The sequence below is a fragment of the Schistocerca serialis genome, chromosome 8, assembly GCF_023864345.2.
Source record: "Schistocerca serialis cubense isolate TAMUIC-IGC-003099 chromosome 8, iqSchSeri2.2, whole genome shotgun sequence".
Lineage (NCBI taxonomy): Eukaryota > Metazoa > Arthropoda > Insecta > Orthoptera > Acrididae > Schistocerca > Schistocerca serialis.
In genome coordinates, this window is record NC_064645.1 from 12,184,299 (window position 1) to 12,199,916 (window position 15,618).

The window sequence follows — 15,618 nt, forward strand, 5'->3', positions numbered from 1 at the left end:
GATGAAACACAGAAATTGCATCGGAATTAAATACAAAAGGCACAATGCCGACAAAAGTACAAGATGACTGACTCTTCTTACTGACTGTGATTTGAACCATTCCTGTGACACTAGTTCTAGATTCCGATGCTTCACTTCAGGTTTACTGTAACCCTCTGACCTTCTTATTGACGATGAAACACAGAAATTGCATCGGAACTAAATACAAAAGGCACAATGCCGACTTAAGTACATGAAGACTGACTCTTCCTACTGTCTATGTTTTGAGCGATTCCTGTGACATTAGTTATGGATTCCGATGCTTCACTTCAGGTGTACTGTATCCTTTGCACCTTCTTATTGGCGACGAAACACAGAAATAGCATCGGAATTAAGTACAAAATGCACAATGCCGACTTAAGTAAAAGAAGTCTGACTCTACCTACTGTCTATGTTTTGAACCATTCCTGTGACACTAGTTATAGATTCCGATGCTTCACTTCAGGTTTACAGCATACCTTGGACCTTCTTATTGACGATGAAACTTAGAAATCGCATCGGTATTAAATACAAAAGGCACAATGAATACTTAAGTACAAGAAGACGGACCCTTCTTACTGTCTATGTTTTGAACCATTCCTGTGACATAAGTTCTAGTTTCCGATGCTTCACTTCAGGTTTACTGTATCACTCTGAGCTTCTTATTAACGATGAAACACAGATATTGCATCGGAATTAAATACGAAAGGCACAATGCCGACTTAAGTACAAGAAGACTGAATTTTCCTACTGTCTTTGTTTTGAACAATTCCTGTGACACTAGTTATAGATTCCGATGCTTCATTTCAGGTTTACTGTATCCCTTGGACCTTCTTATTGACGATGAAACACATAGTGCATCGGAATTAAATACAAAAGGCACAATGCCAACTTAAGTACAAGAAGACTGACTCTTCCTACTGTCTATGATTTGAACCATTCCTGTGACACTAGTTATAAATTCCGATGCTTCAGTTAAGGTTAACTGTATCCCTCTGACCTTCTTTTTGACGATGAAACACAGAAATTGCACTGGAATTAAATAGAAAAGGCACAATGCCGACTTAAGTACAAGAAGACTGACTCTTCTTACTGACTATACCTTGATCCATTCCTGTGACACTAGTTATAGATTCCGATGCTTCACTTCAGGTTTACTGCATCCCTAGGACCTTCTTATTGACGATGAAACACAGAAATTGCATCGGAATTAAATATAAAAGGCACAATGCCGTCTTAAGTACAAGCAGACTGACTCTTCTTACTGACTATGTGTTGAACGATTCCTGTTACACTAGTTAGAGATTCCGATGGTTCACTTCAGGTTTACTGTATCCCTCTGACCTTTTTATTGACGATGAAACACAGTAATTGCATCGGAATTAAATTGAAAAGTGCACAATTCCGACTTAAGTACAACAAGACTGACTCTTCTTACTGTCTATGTTTTGAACCAATCCTGTGACACTAGTTATAGATTCCGATGCTCCACTTCAAGTTTGCTGTATCCCTTGGACCTTCTAATTAACGATGAAACACAGAAATTGCATCGAAATTAAATACAAAAGGCACAATGCCGACTTAAGTACAAGTAGACTGACTCTTCATACTGACTATGTTTGAACCATTCTTGTGACACTAGTTATAGATTCCGATGCTTCGCTTCAGGTTTACTGTATCCCTCTGACCTTCGTATTGACGATGACACACAGAAATTGCATCGGAAATAAATACAAAAGGCACAATGCGGACTTAAGTACATGTAGACTGAATCTTCCTACTGTCTATGTTTTGAACCATTCCTGTGACACTAGCTATAGATTCACATGCTTCATTTCATGTTTACTGTATCTCTTGGACCTTCTTATTGACGATGAAACACAGATAGTGCATCGAAATTAAATAGAAAAGGCACAATGCCAACTTAAGTACAAGAAGAATGACTCTTCCAAATGTCTATGTTTTGAACCATTCCTGTGACACTAGTTATGGATTCCGTTGCCTCACTTCAGGTTTACTGTATCCTTCTGACTTTCTCTTTGACGATGAAGCACAGAAATTGCATCGGAATTAAATAAAAATGGCACAATGCCGACTTAAGTACAAGAAGACTGACTATTCTTCCTGACTATATCTTGATCCATTCCTGTGACACTTGTTATAGGTTCCGATGCTTCACTTCAGGTTTACTGAATCCCTTAGACCTTCTTATTGACGATGAAACACTGTATTTGCACCTGAATTAAATACAAAAGGCAAAATGCCGACTTAAGTACAAGAAGACTGACTCTTCTTACTGACTATGCTTTGAACCATTCCTGTGACACTAGTTGAAAATTCCGATGCTTCACCTCAGGTTTACTGTAACCCTAGGACCTTCTTATTGACGATGAAACACAGTAATTGCATCTGAACTAAATTCAAAAGGCACAATGCCGACATAAGTACAAGAAGACTGACTCTTCCTACGGTCCACGTTTTGAACGATTCCAGTGACAATAGTTATGGATTCCGATGCTCACTTCAGGTTTACTGTATCCTTTGGACCATCTTATTGGCGACGAAACACAGAAATTGCATCGGAATTAAATAGAAAAGGCACAATGCCGACTTAAGTACAAGAAGACTGAGTCTTTCTACTGTCTATGCTTTGAACCATTCCTGTGACACTAGTTATAGATTCCGATGCTTCACCTCAGGTTCACTGTATCCCTCTGACCTTCTTATTGATGATGTAACACAGAAATTGCTACGGAATTAAATAGAAAATGCACAATGCCGTCTTGAGTAGAAGCAGACTGACTCTTCTTAGTGTCTATGTTTTGAACCATTCCTGTGACGCTAGCTACACTTTCCGATGCTTCACTTCAGGTTATCTGTATCCCTTGGACCTTCTTATTGACGATGAAACACAGAAATTGCATCGGAATTAAATACAAAAGGCATAATGCCGACTTAAGTACAAGATGACTGACTCTTCTTACTGACTATGTTTGAAGCCATTCCTGTGACACTAGTTATAGATTCCGATGCTTCATTTCAGGTTTACTGTGTCCCTCTGACCTTCATATTGACGATGAAACACAGAAATAGCATCTGAATTAAATACAAAAGGCACAATGCCGACTTAAGTACAAGAAGACTGACTCTTCTTACTGACTATGTGTTGAACCATTCCTGTGACACTAGTTAGAGTTTCCGATGCTTCACTTCAGGTTTACTGTATCCCTCTAACCTACTTATTGACGATGAAACACAGTAATTGCATCGGAATTAAATTGAAACGGCCACAATGCCGACTTAAGTACAAGAAGACTGACTCTTCTTACTGTCTATGTTTTGAACCATTCCTGTGACACTAGTTATAGATTCCGATGCTCCACTTCAGGTTTACTGTATCCCTTAGACCTTCTTGTTGACGATGAAACACAGATAGTGCATCGGAATTAAATACAAAAGGCACAATGCCAACTTAAGTACAAGAAGACTGACTCTTCTTACTGACTATGTGTTGAACCATTCCTGTGACACTAGTTACAGTATCCGATGCTTCACTTCAGGTTTACTGTATCCCTCTGACATTCTTATTGACGATGAATCACAGAAATTGCATCGGAATTAAATACAAAAGTTTAAATGCCGACTTAAGAACAAGAAGACTGAATCTTCCTACTGTCTATGTTTTGAACCATTCCTGTGACACTAGTTATAGATTCCGATGCTTCACCTCAGGTTCACTGTATTGACGATGTAACACAGAAATTGCAACGGAATTAAATAGAAAATGCACAATGCCGTCTTAAGTACAAGCAGACTGACTCTTCTTAGTGTCTATGGTTTGAACCATTCCTGTGACGATAGTTACACATTCCGATGCTTCACTTAAGGTTTACTGTATCCCTTGGACCTTCGTATTGACGATGAAACACAGAAATTGCATAGGAATTAAATACAAAAGTCACAATGCCGACTTAAGTACAAGAAGACTGACTCTTCTTCCTGACTATGTGTTGAACCATTCCTGTGACACTAGTTAGAGTTTCCGATGCTTCACTTCATGTTTACTGTATCCCTCTGACCTTCTTATTGACGATGAAACACAGTAATTGCATCGGAATTAAATTGAAACGGTCACAATGCCGACTTAAGTACAAGAAGACTGACTCTTCTTACTTACTTTGTTTTGAACCATTCCTGTGACACTAGTTACAGTTTCCGATGCTTCACTTCAGGTTTACTGTATCACTTGGACCTTCTTATTGACGATGAATCACAGAAATTCCATCGGAATTAAATACAAAAGTTTAAATGCCGATATAAGAACAAGAAGACATACTCTTCTTACTGTCTATGTCTTGAACCATTCCTGTGACGCTAGTAATAGATTCCGGTGCTTCACTACAGGTTTACTGTATACCTTGGACCTTCTTATTGACGACGAAACACAGAAATTGCATCGGGATTAAATAGAAAAAGCACAATGCCGACTTAAGTACACGTAGACTGAATCTTCCTACTGTCTATGTTTGAACCATTCCTGTAAAACTAGTTATAGATTCCGATGCTTCATTTCAGGTTTACTGTATCCCTTGGACCTTCTTATTGACGATGAAACACAGATAGTGCATCGGAATTAAATACAAAAGGCACAATGCCAACTTAACTACAAGAGGACTGACTCTTCTTACTGACTATGTGTTGAACCATTCCTGTGACACTTGTTAGAGATTCCGATGCTTCACTTCAGGTTCACTGTATCCCTCTGACCTTATTATTGACTATGAAACACAGAAATTGCATCGGAATTAAATAGAAAAGGCACAATGCCGTCTTAAGTACAAGCAGACCGACTCTTCTTAGTGTCTATGTTTTCAGCCATTCCTGTGACGCTAGCTACACTTTCCGATGCTTCACTTCAGGTTTACTGTATCCCTTGGACCTTCTTATTGACGATGAAACACAGAAATTGCATCGGAATTAAATACAAAAGGCATAATGCCGACTTAAGTACAAGAAGACTGACTCTTCTTACTGACTATGTTTGAAGCAATTCCTGTGACACTAGTTATAGATTACGATGCTTCACTTCAGGTTTACTGTGTCCCTCTGACCTTCTTATTGACGATGAAACACAGAAATAGCATCTGAATTAAATACAAAAGGCACAATGCCGCCTTAAGTACAAGAAGACTGACTCTTCTTACCGACTATGCTTTGAACCATTCCTGTGACACTAGTTGAAAATTCCGATGCTTCACCTCAGGTTTACTGTAACCCTAGGACCTTCTTATTGACGATGAAACACAGAAATTGCATCGGAACTAAATACAAAAGGCACAATGCCGACATAAGTACAAGAAGACTGACTCTTCCTACTGTCTACGTTTTGAACGATTCCTGTGACAATAGTTATGGATTCCGATGCTCACTTCAGGTTTACTGTATCCTTTGGACCTTCTTATTGGCGACGAAACACAGAAATTGCATCGGAATTAAATAGAAAAGGCACAATGCCGACTTAAGTACAAGAAGACTGGGTCTTCCTACTGTATATGTTTTGAACCAATCCTGTGACACTAGTTATAGATTCCGATTCTTCACCTCAGGTTCACTGTATCCCTCTGACCTTCTTATTGACGATGTAACACAGAAATTGCTACGGAATTAAATAGAAAATGCACAATGCCGTCTTAAGTACAAGCAGACTGACTCTTCTTTAGTGTCTATGTTTGAACCATTCCTGTGACGCTAGTTACACATTCCGATGCTTCACTTAAGGTTTACTGTATCCCTTGGACCTTCTTATTGACGACGAAACACAGAAATTGCATCGGAATTAAACACAAAAGGCACAATGCCGACTTAAGTACAAGAGGACTGACTCTTCTTACTGACTATGTGTTGAACCATTCCTGTGACACTAGTTAGAGTTTCCGATGCTTCACTTCAGGTTTACTGTATCCCTGTGACCTTCTTATTGACGATGAAACACAGTAATTGCATCGGAATTAAATTGAAACGGCACAAATGCCGACTTAAGTACAAGAAGACTGACTCTTCTTACTGTCAATGATTTGAACCATTCCTGTTACACTAGTTATAGATTCCGGTGCTCCACTTCAGGTTTACTGTATCCCTTGGACCTTCTTGTTGACGAAGATACACAGAAATTGCATCGGATATAAATACAAAAGGCACAATGCCTACTTAAGTACACGTAGACTGAATCTTCCTACTGTCTGTGTTTGAACCATTCCATCGACACTAGTTATAGATTCCGTTGCTTCATTTCAGGTTTACTGTATCCCTTGGACCTTCTTATTGACGATGAAACACAGATAGTGCATCGGAATTAAATACAAAAGGCACAATGCCGTCATAAGTACAAGCAGACTGACTCTTCTTAATGTATATGTTTTCAACCATTCCTGTGACGCTAGCTACACTTTCCGATGCTTCACTTCAGCTTATCTGTATCCCTTGGACCTTCTTATTGACGATGAAACACAGAAATTGCATCGGAATTAAATACAAAAGGCATAATGACGACTTAAGTACAAGAAGACTGACTCTTCTTACTGACTATGTTTGAAGCCATTCCTTTGACACTAGTTATAGATTCCGATGCTTCACTTCAGGTTTACTGTGTCCCTCTGACGTTCTTATTGACGATGAAACAAAGATATAGCATCTGAATTAAATACAAAAGGCACAATGCCGGCTTAAGTACAAGAAGACTGACTCTTCTTACTGACTATGTGTTGAACCATTCCTGTGACACTAGTTAGAGTTTCCGATGCTTCACTTCAGGTTTACTGTATCCCTCTGACCTACTTATTGACGATGAAACACAGTAATTGCATCGGAATTAAATTGAAATGGGCACAATGCCGACTTAAGTACAAGAAGACTGACTCTTCTTACTGTCTATGTTTTGAACCATTCCTGTGACACTAGTTATAGATTCCGATGCTCCACTTCAGGTTTACTGTATCCCTTGGACCTTCTTGTTGACGATGAAACACAGATAGTGCATCGGAATTAAATACAAAAGGCACAATCCCAACTTAAGTACAAGAAGACTGACTCTTCTTACTGACTATGTGTTAAAGCATTCCTGTGACACTAGTTACAGTTTCCGATGCTTCACTTCAGGTTTACTGTATCCCTCTGACCTTCTTATTGACGATGAATCACAGAAATTCCATCGGAATTAAATACAAAAGTTTAAATGCCGACTTAAGAACAAGAAGACTGACTCTTCTTAATGTCTATGTTTTGAACCATTCCTGTGACGCTCGTTATAGATTCCGGTGCTTCACTTCAGGTTTTCTGTATCCCTTGGACCTTCTTATTGACGACGAAACACAGAAATTGCATCGGATTTATATAGAAAAGGCACAATGCTGACTTATGCACAGGAAGACTGTCTCTTCCTACTGTCTATGTTTTGAACCATTCCTGTGACAATAGTTATGGATTCCGATGTTTCACTTAAGGTTTACTGTATCCCTTGGACCTTCTTATTGACGATGAAACACAGAAATTGCATCGGAATTAAATACAAAAGTCACAATGCCGACTTAAGTACAAGAAGACTGACTCATCTTACTGACTATGTGTTGAACCATTCCTGTGACACTAGTTAGAGTTTCCGATGCTTCACTTCAGGTTTACTGTATCCCTCTGACCTTCTTATTGACGATGAAACACAGTAATTGCTTCGGAATTAAATTGAAACGGGCACTATGCCGACTTAAGTACAAGAAGACTGACTCTTCTTACTGTCTATGTTTTGAACCATTCCTGTGCACTAGTAATAGATTCCGATGCTCCACTTCAGGTTTACCGTATCCTTTGGACCTTCTAATTGACGATGATACACAGAAATTGCATCGGATATAAATACAAAAGGCACAATGCCGACTTAAGTAAACTTAGACTGAATCTTCCTACTGTCTATGTTTAAACCATTCCTGTGACACTAGTTATAGATTCCGATGCTTCATTTCAGGTTTACTGTATCTCTTGGACCTTCTTATTGACGATGAAACACAGATAGTGCATCGGAATTAAATACAAAAGGCACAATGCCAACTTAAGTACAAGAAGACCGATTCTTCTTACTGACTATGTGTTGAACCATTCCTGTGACACTAGTTAGAGATTCCGATGCTTCACTTCAGGTTCACTGTATCCCTCTGACCTTCTTATTGACGATGAAACACAGAAATTGCATCGGAATTAAATAGAAAAGGCACAATGCCGTCTTAAGTACAAGCAGACTGACTCTTCTTAGTGTCTATGTTTTCAACCATTCCTGTGACGCTAGCTACAATTTCCGATGCTTCACTTCAGGTTTACTGTATCCCTTGGACCTTCTTATTGACGATGAAACACAGAAATTGCATCGGAATTAAATACAAAAAGCATAATGCCGACTTAAGTACAAGAAGACAGACTCTTCTTACTGACTATGTTTGAAGCCATTCCTGTGACACTAGTTACAGATTCCGATGCTTCACTTCAGGTTTACGGTGTCCCTCTGACCTTCTTATTGACGATGAATCACAGAAATAGCATCTGAATTAAATACAAAATGCACATTGCCGCCTTAAGTTCAAGAAGTCTGACTCTTCTTACTGACTTTGTTTTGAACCATTCCTGTGACACTAGTTACAGATTCCGATGCTTCACTTCAGGTTTACTGTATCACTTGGACCTTCTTATTGACGATGAATCACAGAAATTGCATCGGAATTAAATACAAAAGTTTAAATGCCGACTTAAGAACAAGAAGACTGACGCTTCTTACTGTCTACGACTTGAACCATTCTTGTGACGCTAGTTATAGTTTCCGGTGCTTCACTACAGGTTAACTGTATACCTTGGACTTTCTTATTGGCGACAAAACACAGAAATTGCATCGGGATTAAATAGAAAAGACACAATGCCGACTTAAGTACACGTAGACTGAATCTTCCTACTGTCTATATTTGAACCATTCCTGTGACACTAGTTATAGATTCCGATGCTTCATTTCAAGTTTACTGTATCCCTTGGACCTTCTTATTGACGATGAAACACAGATAGTGCATCGGAATTAAATACAAAAGGCACAATATCAACTTAACTACAAGAAGACTGACTCTTCTTACTGACTATGGGTTGAACCATTCCTGTGACACTAGTTAGAGATTCCGATGCTTCACTTCAGGTTCACTGTATCCCTCAGACCTTCTTATTGACTATGAAACACAGAAATTGCATCGGAATTAAATAGAAAACTCTCAATGCCGTCTTAAGTACAAGCAGACTGACTCTTTTTAGTGTCTATGGTTTCAGCCATTCCTGTGACGCTAGCTACACTTTCCGATGCTTCACTTCAGGTTAACTGTATACCTTGGACTTTCTTATTGACGACGAAACACATAAATTGCATCGGAATTAAATAGAAAAGGCACAATGCCGACTTTTGGACAAGAAGTCTGTCTCTTCCTACTGTCTATGCTTTGAACCATTCCTGTGACACTAGTTATGGATTCCGATGCTTCACTTCAGGTTTACTGTATCCCTTGGACCTTCTAACTGACGATGAAACACAGAAATTGCATCGGAATTAAATACAAATGGCACAATGCCGACTTAAGTACAAGAAGACTGACTCTTCTTACTGACTATGATTGGAACCATACCTGTGACACTAGTTGTAGATTCCGATGCTTCACTTCAGGTTTATTGTATCTCTTGGACCTTCTTGTTGACGATGAAACACAGAAATTGCATCGGATATGAGTACAAAAGGAACAATGCCGACTTAAGTACATGTAGACTGAATCTTCCTACTGTCGATGTTTCCACCATTCCTGTGACACTAGTAATAGATTCCGATGCTTCATTTCAGGTTTACTGTATCCCTTGGACCTTCTTATTGACGATGAAACACAGATAGTGCATCGGAATTAAATACAAAAGGCACAATGCCGACGTAAGTACAAGAAGACTGACTCTTCTTACTGACTATGTGTTGAACCATTCCTGTGACACTAGTCGAAGATTCCGATGCTTCACTTCAGGTTTACTGTAACCCTAGGACCTTCTTATGGACGATGAAACACAGAAATTGCATCGGAACTAAATACAAAAGCACAATGACGACTTAAGTACAAGAAGACTGACTCTTCCTACTGTCTATATTTTGAATCATTCCAGTGACACTAGTTAGAGTTTCCGATGCTTCACTTCAGGTTTACTGTATCCCTCTGACCTTCTTATTGACGATGAAACACAGTAATTGCATCGGAATTAAATTGAAACGGGCACAATGCCGACTTAAGTACAAGAAGACTGACTCTTCTTACTGTCTATGTTTTGAACCATTCCTGTGAAACTAGTTATAGATTCCGATGAACCACTTCAGGTTTACTGTATCCCTTGGTCCTACTTGTTGACGATGAAACACAGAAATTGCATCGGATCTAAATACAAGAGGCACAATGCCGACTTAAGTACATGTAGACTGAATCTTCCTACTGTCTATGTTTGAACCATTCCTGTGACACTAGTTATAGATTCCGATGCTTCATTTCAGGTTTACAGTATCCCTTGGACCTTCTTATTGACGATGATACACAGATAGTGCATCGGAATTAAATACAAAAGGCACAATGCCGATTTAAGTACAAGAAGACTGACTCTTCTTACTGACTATGTGTTGAACCATTCCTGTGACACTAGTTAGAGATTCCGATGCTTCACTTCAGGTTCACTCTATCACTCTGACCTTCTTATGGACGATGAAACACAGAAATTGCATCGGAATTAAATAGATAAGGCACAATGCCGTCTTAAGTACAAGCAGACTGACTCTTCGTAGTGTCTATGTTTTGAACCATTCCTGTGACGCTAGTTACACATGTCGATGCTTCACTTCAGGTTTACTGTATCCCTTGGACCTTCTTATTGACGATGAAACACAGAAATTGCATCGGAATTAAATACAAAATGCACAATGCTGACTTAGGTACAAGAAGACTGACTCTTCTTACTGATTATGTTTGGTGCCATTCCTGTGACACTAGTTATAGATTCCGATGCTTCACTTCCGGTTTACTGTGTCCCTCTGACCTTCTTATTGACGATGAAACACAGAAATAGCATCTGAATTAAATACAAAACGCACTATGCCGACTTAAGTACAAGATGACTGACTCTTCTTAATGACTTTGCTTTGAACCATTCCTGTGACACTAGTTATAGATTCCGATGCTTCACCTCAGGTTTACTGTATCCTTTGGACCTTGTTATTGGCGACGAAACACAGAAATTGCATCGGAATAAAATAGAAAAGGCACAATGCCGACGTAAGTACAAGAAGACTGATTCATCCTACTGTCTTTGTATGAACCATTCCTGTGACACTAGTTAGAGATTCTGATGCTTCACTTCAGGTTTACTGTATCCCTTGGACCTTCTTATTAACGATGAAACACAGAAATTGGATCGGAATTAAATAGAAAAGGCACAATGCCGTCTTAAGTACAAACAGACTGACTCTTCTTAGTGTCTATGTTTTGAACCATTCCTGTGACGCTAGTTACACATTCCGATGCTTCTCTTCAGGTTTATTGTATCCCTTGGACCTTCTTATTGACGATGAAACACAGAAATTGCATCGGAATTAAATACAAAATGCACAATGCCGACTTAGGTACAAGAAGACTGACTCTTCTTACTGACTATGCTTGGAGCCAATCCTGTGACACTAGTTATAGAATACGATGCTTCACTTTAGGTTTACTGTGTCCCTCTGACCTTCGTAATGACGATGAAACACAGATATAGCTTCTGAATTAAATACAAAAGGCATAATGCCGACTTAAGTACAAGAAGACTGACTCTTCTTAATGACTTTGCTTTGAACCATTCCTGTGACACTAGTTATAGATTCCGATGCTTCACTTTAGGTTTACTGTATACCTTGGACCTTCTTATTGACGATGAGTCACAGAAATTGCATCGGAATTAAATACAAAAGTCTAAATGCCGACTTAAGAACAAGAAGACTGACTCTTCATACTGTCTATGGTTTGAACCATTCCTGTGACGCTAGTTATAGATTACGATGCTTCACTTCAGGTGTACTGTATCCCTAGGACCTTCTTATTGACGACGAAACACAGAAATTGCATCGGAATTAAATAGAAAAGGCACAATGCCGACTTAGTGCACGAAGACTGTCTCTTCCTACTGTCTATGTTTTGAACCATTCCTGTGACACTAGTTATGGATTCCGTTGCTTCACTTCAGGTTTACTGTATCCCTTGGACTTTCTTATTGACGATGAAATACAGAAATTGTATCGGAATTAAATACAAAAGGCACAATGCCGACTTAAGTACAAGAAGACTGTCTCTTCCTACTGACTATATCTTGATCCATTCCTGTGACACTAGTTATAGATTCCGATGCTTCACTTCAGGTTTACTGTATCCCTTGGACCTTCTTACTGACGATGAAACACAGCAATTGCATCGGAATTAAATACAAAAGGCACAATGCCGAATTAAGTACAAGAAGACAGACTCTTCTTACTGACTATGATTTGAACCACTCCTGTGACACTAGTTGTAGATTCCTATGCTTCACTTCAGGTTTACTGTATCCCTCTGACCTTCTTATTAACGATGAAACGCAGATATGGCATCGGAATTAAATACAAAAGGCACAATGCCGACTTAAGTACAAGAAGACTGAACCTTCTTACTGACTATAATTTGAACCATTCCTGTGACACTAGTTGTAGATTCCGATGCTTCCCTTTAGGTTTACTGTATCCCTCTTACCTTCTTATTAACGATGAAACACAGAAATTGCATCGGAATTAAATACAAAAGGGACAATGCCGACTTAAGTACAAGAAGACTGACTCTTCTTAATGACTTTGCTCTGAACCACTCCTGTGACACTAGTTATAGATTCCGATGCTTCACTTCAGGTTTACTGTATACCTTGGACCTTCTTATTGACGATGAATCACAGAAATTGCATCGGAATTAAATACAAAAGTCTAAATGCCGACTTAAGAACAAGAAAACTGAATCTTCTTACTGTCTTTGTTTGAATCATTCCTGTGACGCTAGTTATAGATTACGATGCTTCACTTCAGGTTTACTGTATCCCTTGGACCTTCTTATTGACGACGAAACACAGAAATTGCATCGGAATTAAATAGAAAAGGCACAATGCCGACTTATGTACAAGAAGACTGTCTCTTCCTACTGTCTATGTTTTGAAACATTCCTGTGACACTAGTTATGGATTCCGATGCTTCACTTCAGGATTACTGTATCCCTTGGACCTTCTTATTGACGATGAAATACAGAAATTGCATCGGAATAAAATACAAGAGGCACAATGCCGAATTAAGTACAAGAAGACTGAATCTTCTTACTGACTATGATTTGAACCATTCCTGTGACACTACTTATAGATTCCGATGCTTCACTTCTGGTTTACTTATCCCTCGGACCTTCGTATTGACGATGAAACACAGAAATTGCATCGGAATTAAATACAAAAGGCACAATGCCGACTTAAGTACAAAAAGACTGACTCTTCTTACTGACTATGTTTTAACCATTCCTGTGACACTAGTTATAGATTCCGATGCTTCACTTCAGGTTTACTGTATCCCTAGGACCTTCTTATTGACGATGAACCACAGAAATTGCTTCGGATTAAATAGAAAAGGCACAATGCCGACTTAAGTAGAAGAGGACTGACTCTTCCTACTGTCTACGTTTTGAACCATTCCTGTGACACTAGTATAGATTCCGATGCTTCACTTCAGGTTTACTGTGTCCCTCTGACCTTCTAATTGACGATGAAACACGGAAATAGCATCTGAATTAAATACAAAAGGCACAATGCCGACATAAGTTCAAGAAGACTGACTCTTCTTACTGAATTTGTTTTGATCCATGCCTGTGACACTAGTTACAGATTCCGATGCTTCACTTCAGGTTTACTGTATCACATGGACCTTCTTATTGACGATGAAACACAGAAATAGCATCTGAATTAAATACAAAAGGCACAATGCCGACTTAAGTTCAAGAAGACTGACTCTTCTTACTGACTTTGTTTTGATCCATGCCTGTGAGAACTAATTACAGATTCTGATGCTTCACTTCAGGTTTACTGTATCCTTTGAACCTTCTTATTGGCGACGAAACACAGAAATTGCATCGGATTAAATAGAAAAGGCACAATGCCGACTGAAGTAGAAGAAGACTGACTCTTCCTACTGTCTACGTTTTGAACCATTCCTGTGACACTAGTTATAGATTCCGATGCTTCACTTCAGGTTTACTGTATCCCTTGGACCTTCTTATTGACGATGAAATACAGAAATTGCATCGGAAATAAATACAAAAGGTACAATCCCGACTTAAGTACAAGAAGACTGACACTTCTTGCTGACTATAACTTGATCCATTCCTGTGACACTAATTATAGATTCCGATGCTTCACTTCAGGTGTACTGTATCCCTTGGACCTTCTTACTGACGATGAAACACAGAAATTGCATCGGAATTAAACACAAAAGGCACAATGCCGAATTAAGTACAAGAAGACTGACTCTTCTTACTGAGTATGATTGGAACCATTCCTGTGACACTAGTTGTAGATTCCGATGCTTCACTTCAGGTTTATTGTATCTCTTGGACCTTCTTGTTGACGATGAAACACAGAAATTGCATCGGATATGAATACAAAAGGCACAATGCCGACTTAAGTACAAGAACACTGACCCTTCTTACTGACTATGTGTTGAACCATTCCTTTGACACTAGTTGAAGATTCCGATGCTTCACTTCTGGTTTACTGAAACCCTAGGACCTTGTTATTGACGATGAAACACAGAAATTGCATCAGAACTAAATACAAAAGGCACAATGCCGTCTTAAGTACAAGAAGACTGACTCTTCCTACTGTCTATGTTTTGGACGATTCCTGTGACATTAGTTATGGATTCCCATGCTTCACTTCAGGTTTACTGTATCCTTTGGACCTAGTTATTGGCGACGAAACACAGAAATTGCATCGGAATTAAATAGAAAAGGCACAATGCCGACGTAAGTACAAGAAGACTGACTCTTCCTACTGTCTATGTTTGAACGATTCCTGTGACATTAGTTATGGATTCCCATGCTTCACTTCAGGTTTCCTGTATCCTTTGGACCTAGTTATTGGCGACGAAACACAGAAATTGCATCGGAATAAAATAGAAGAGGCACAATGCCGACGTAAGTACATGAAGACTGACTCTTCCTACTGTCTATGTTTGAACGATTCCTGTGACACTAGTTAAAGAATCCGATGCTTCACTTCACGTTTACTGTATACCTTGGACCTTCTTATTGACGATGAATCACAGGAATTGCATCGGAATTAAATACAAAAGTCTAAATGCCGACTTAAGTACAAGAAGACTGACTCTTCATACTGTCTATGTTTTGAACCATTCCTGTGACGCTAGTTATAGATTACGATGCTTCACTTCAGGTTTACTGTATCCCTTGGACCTTCCTATTG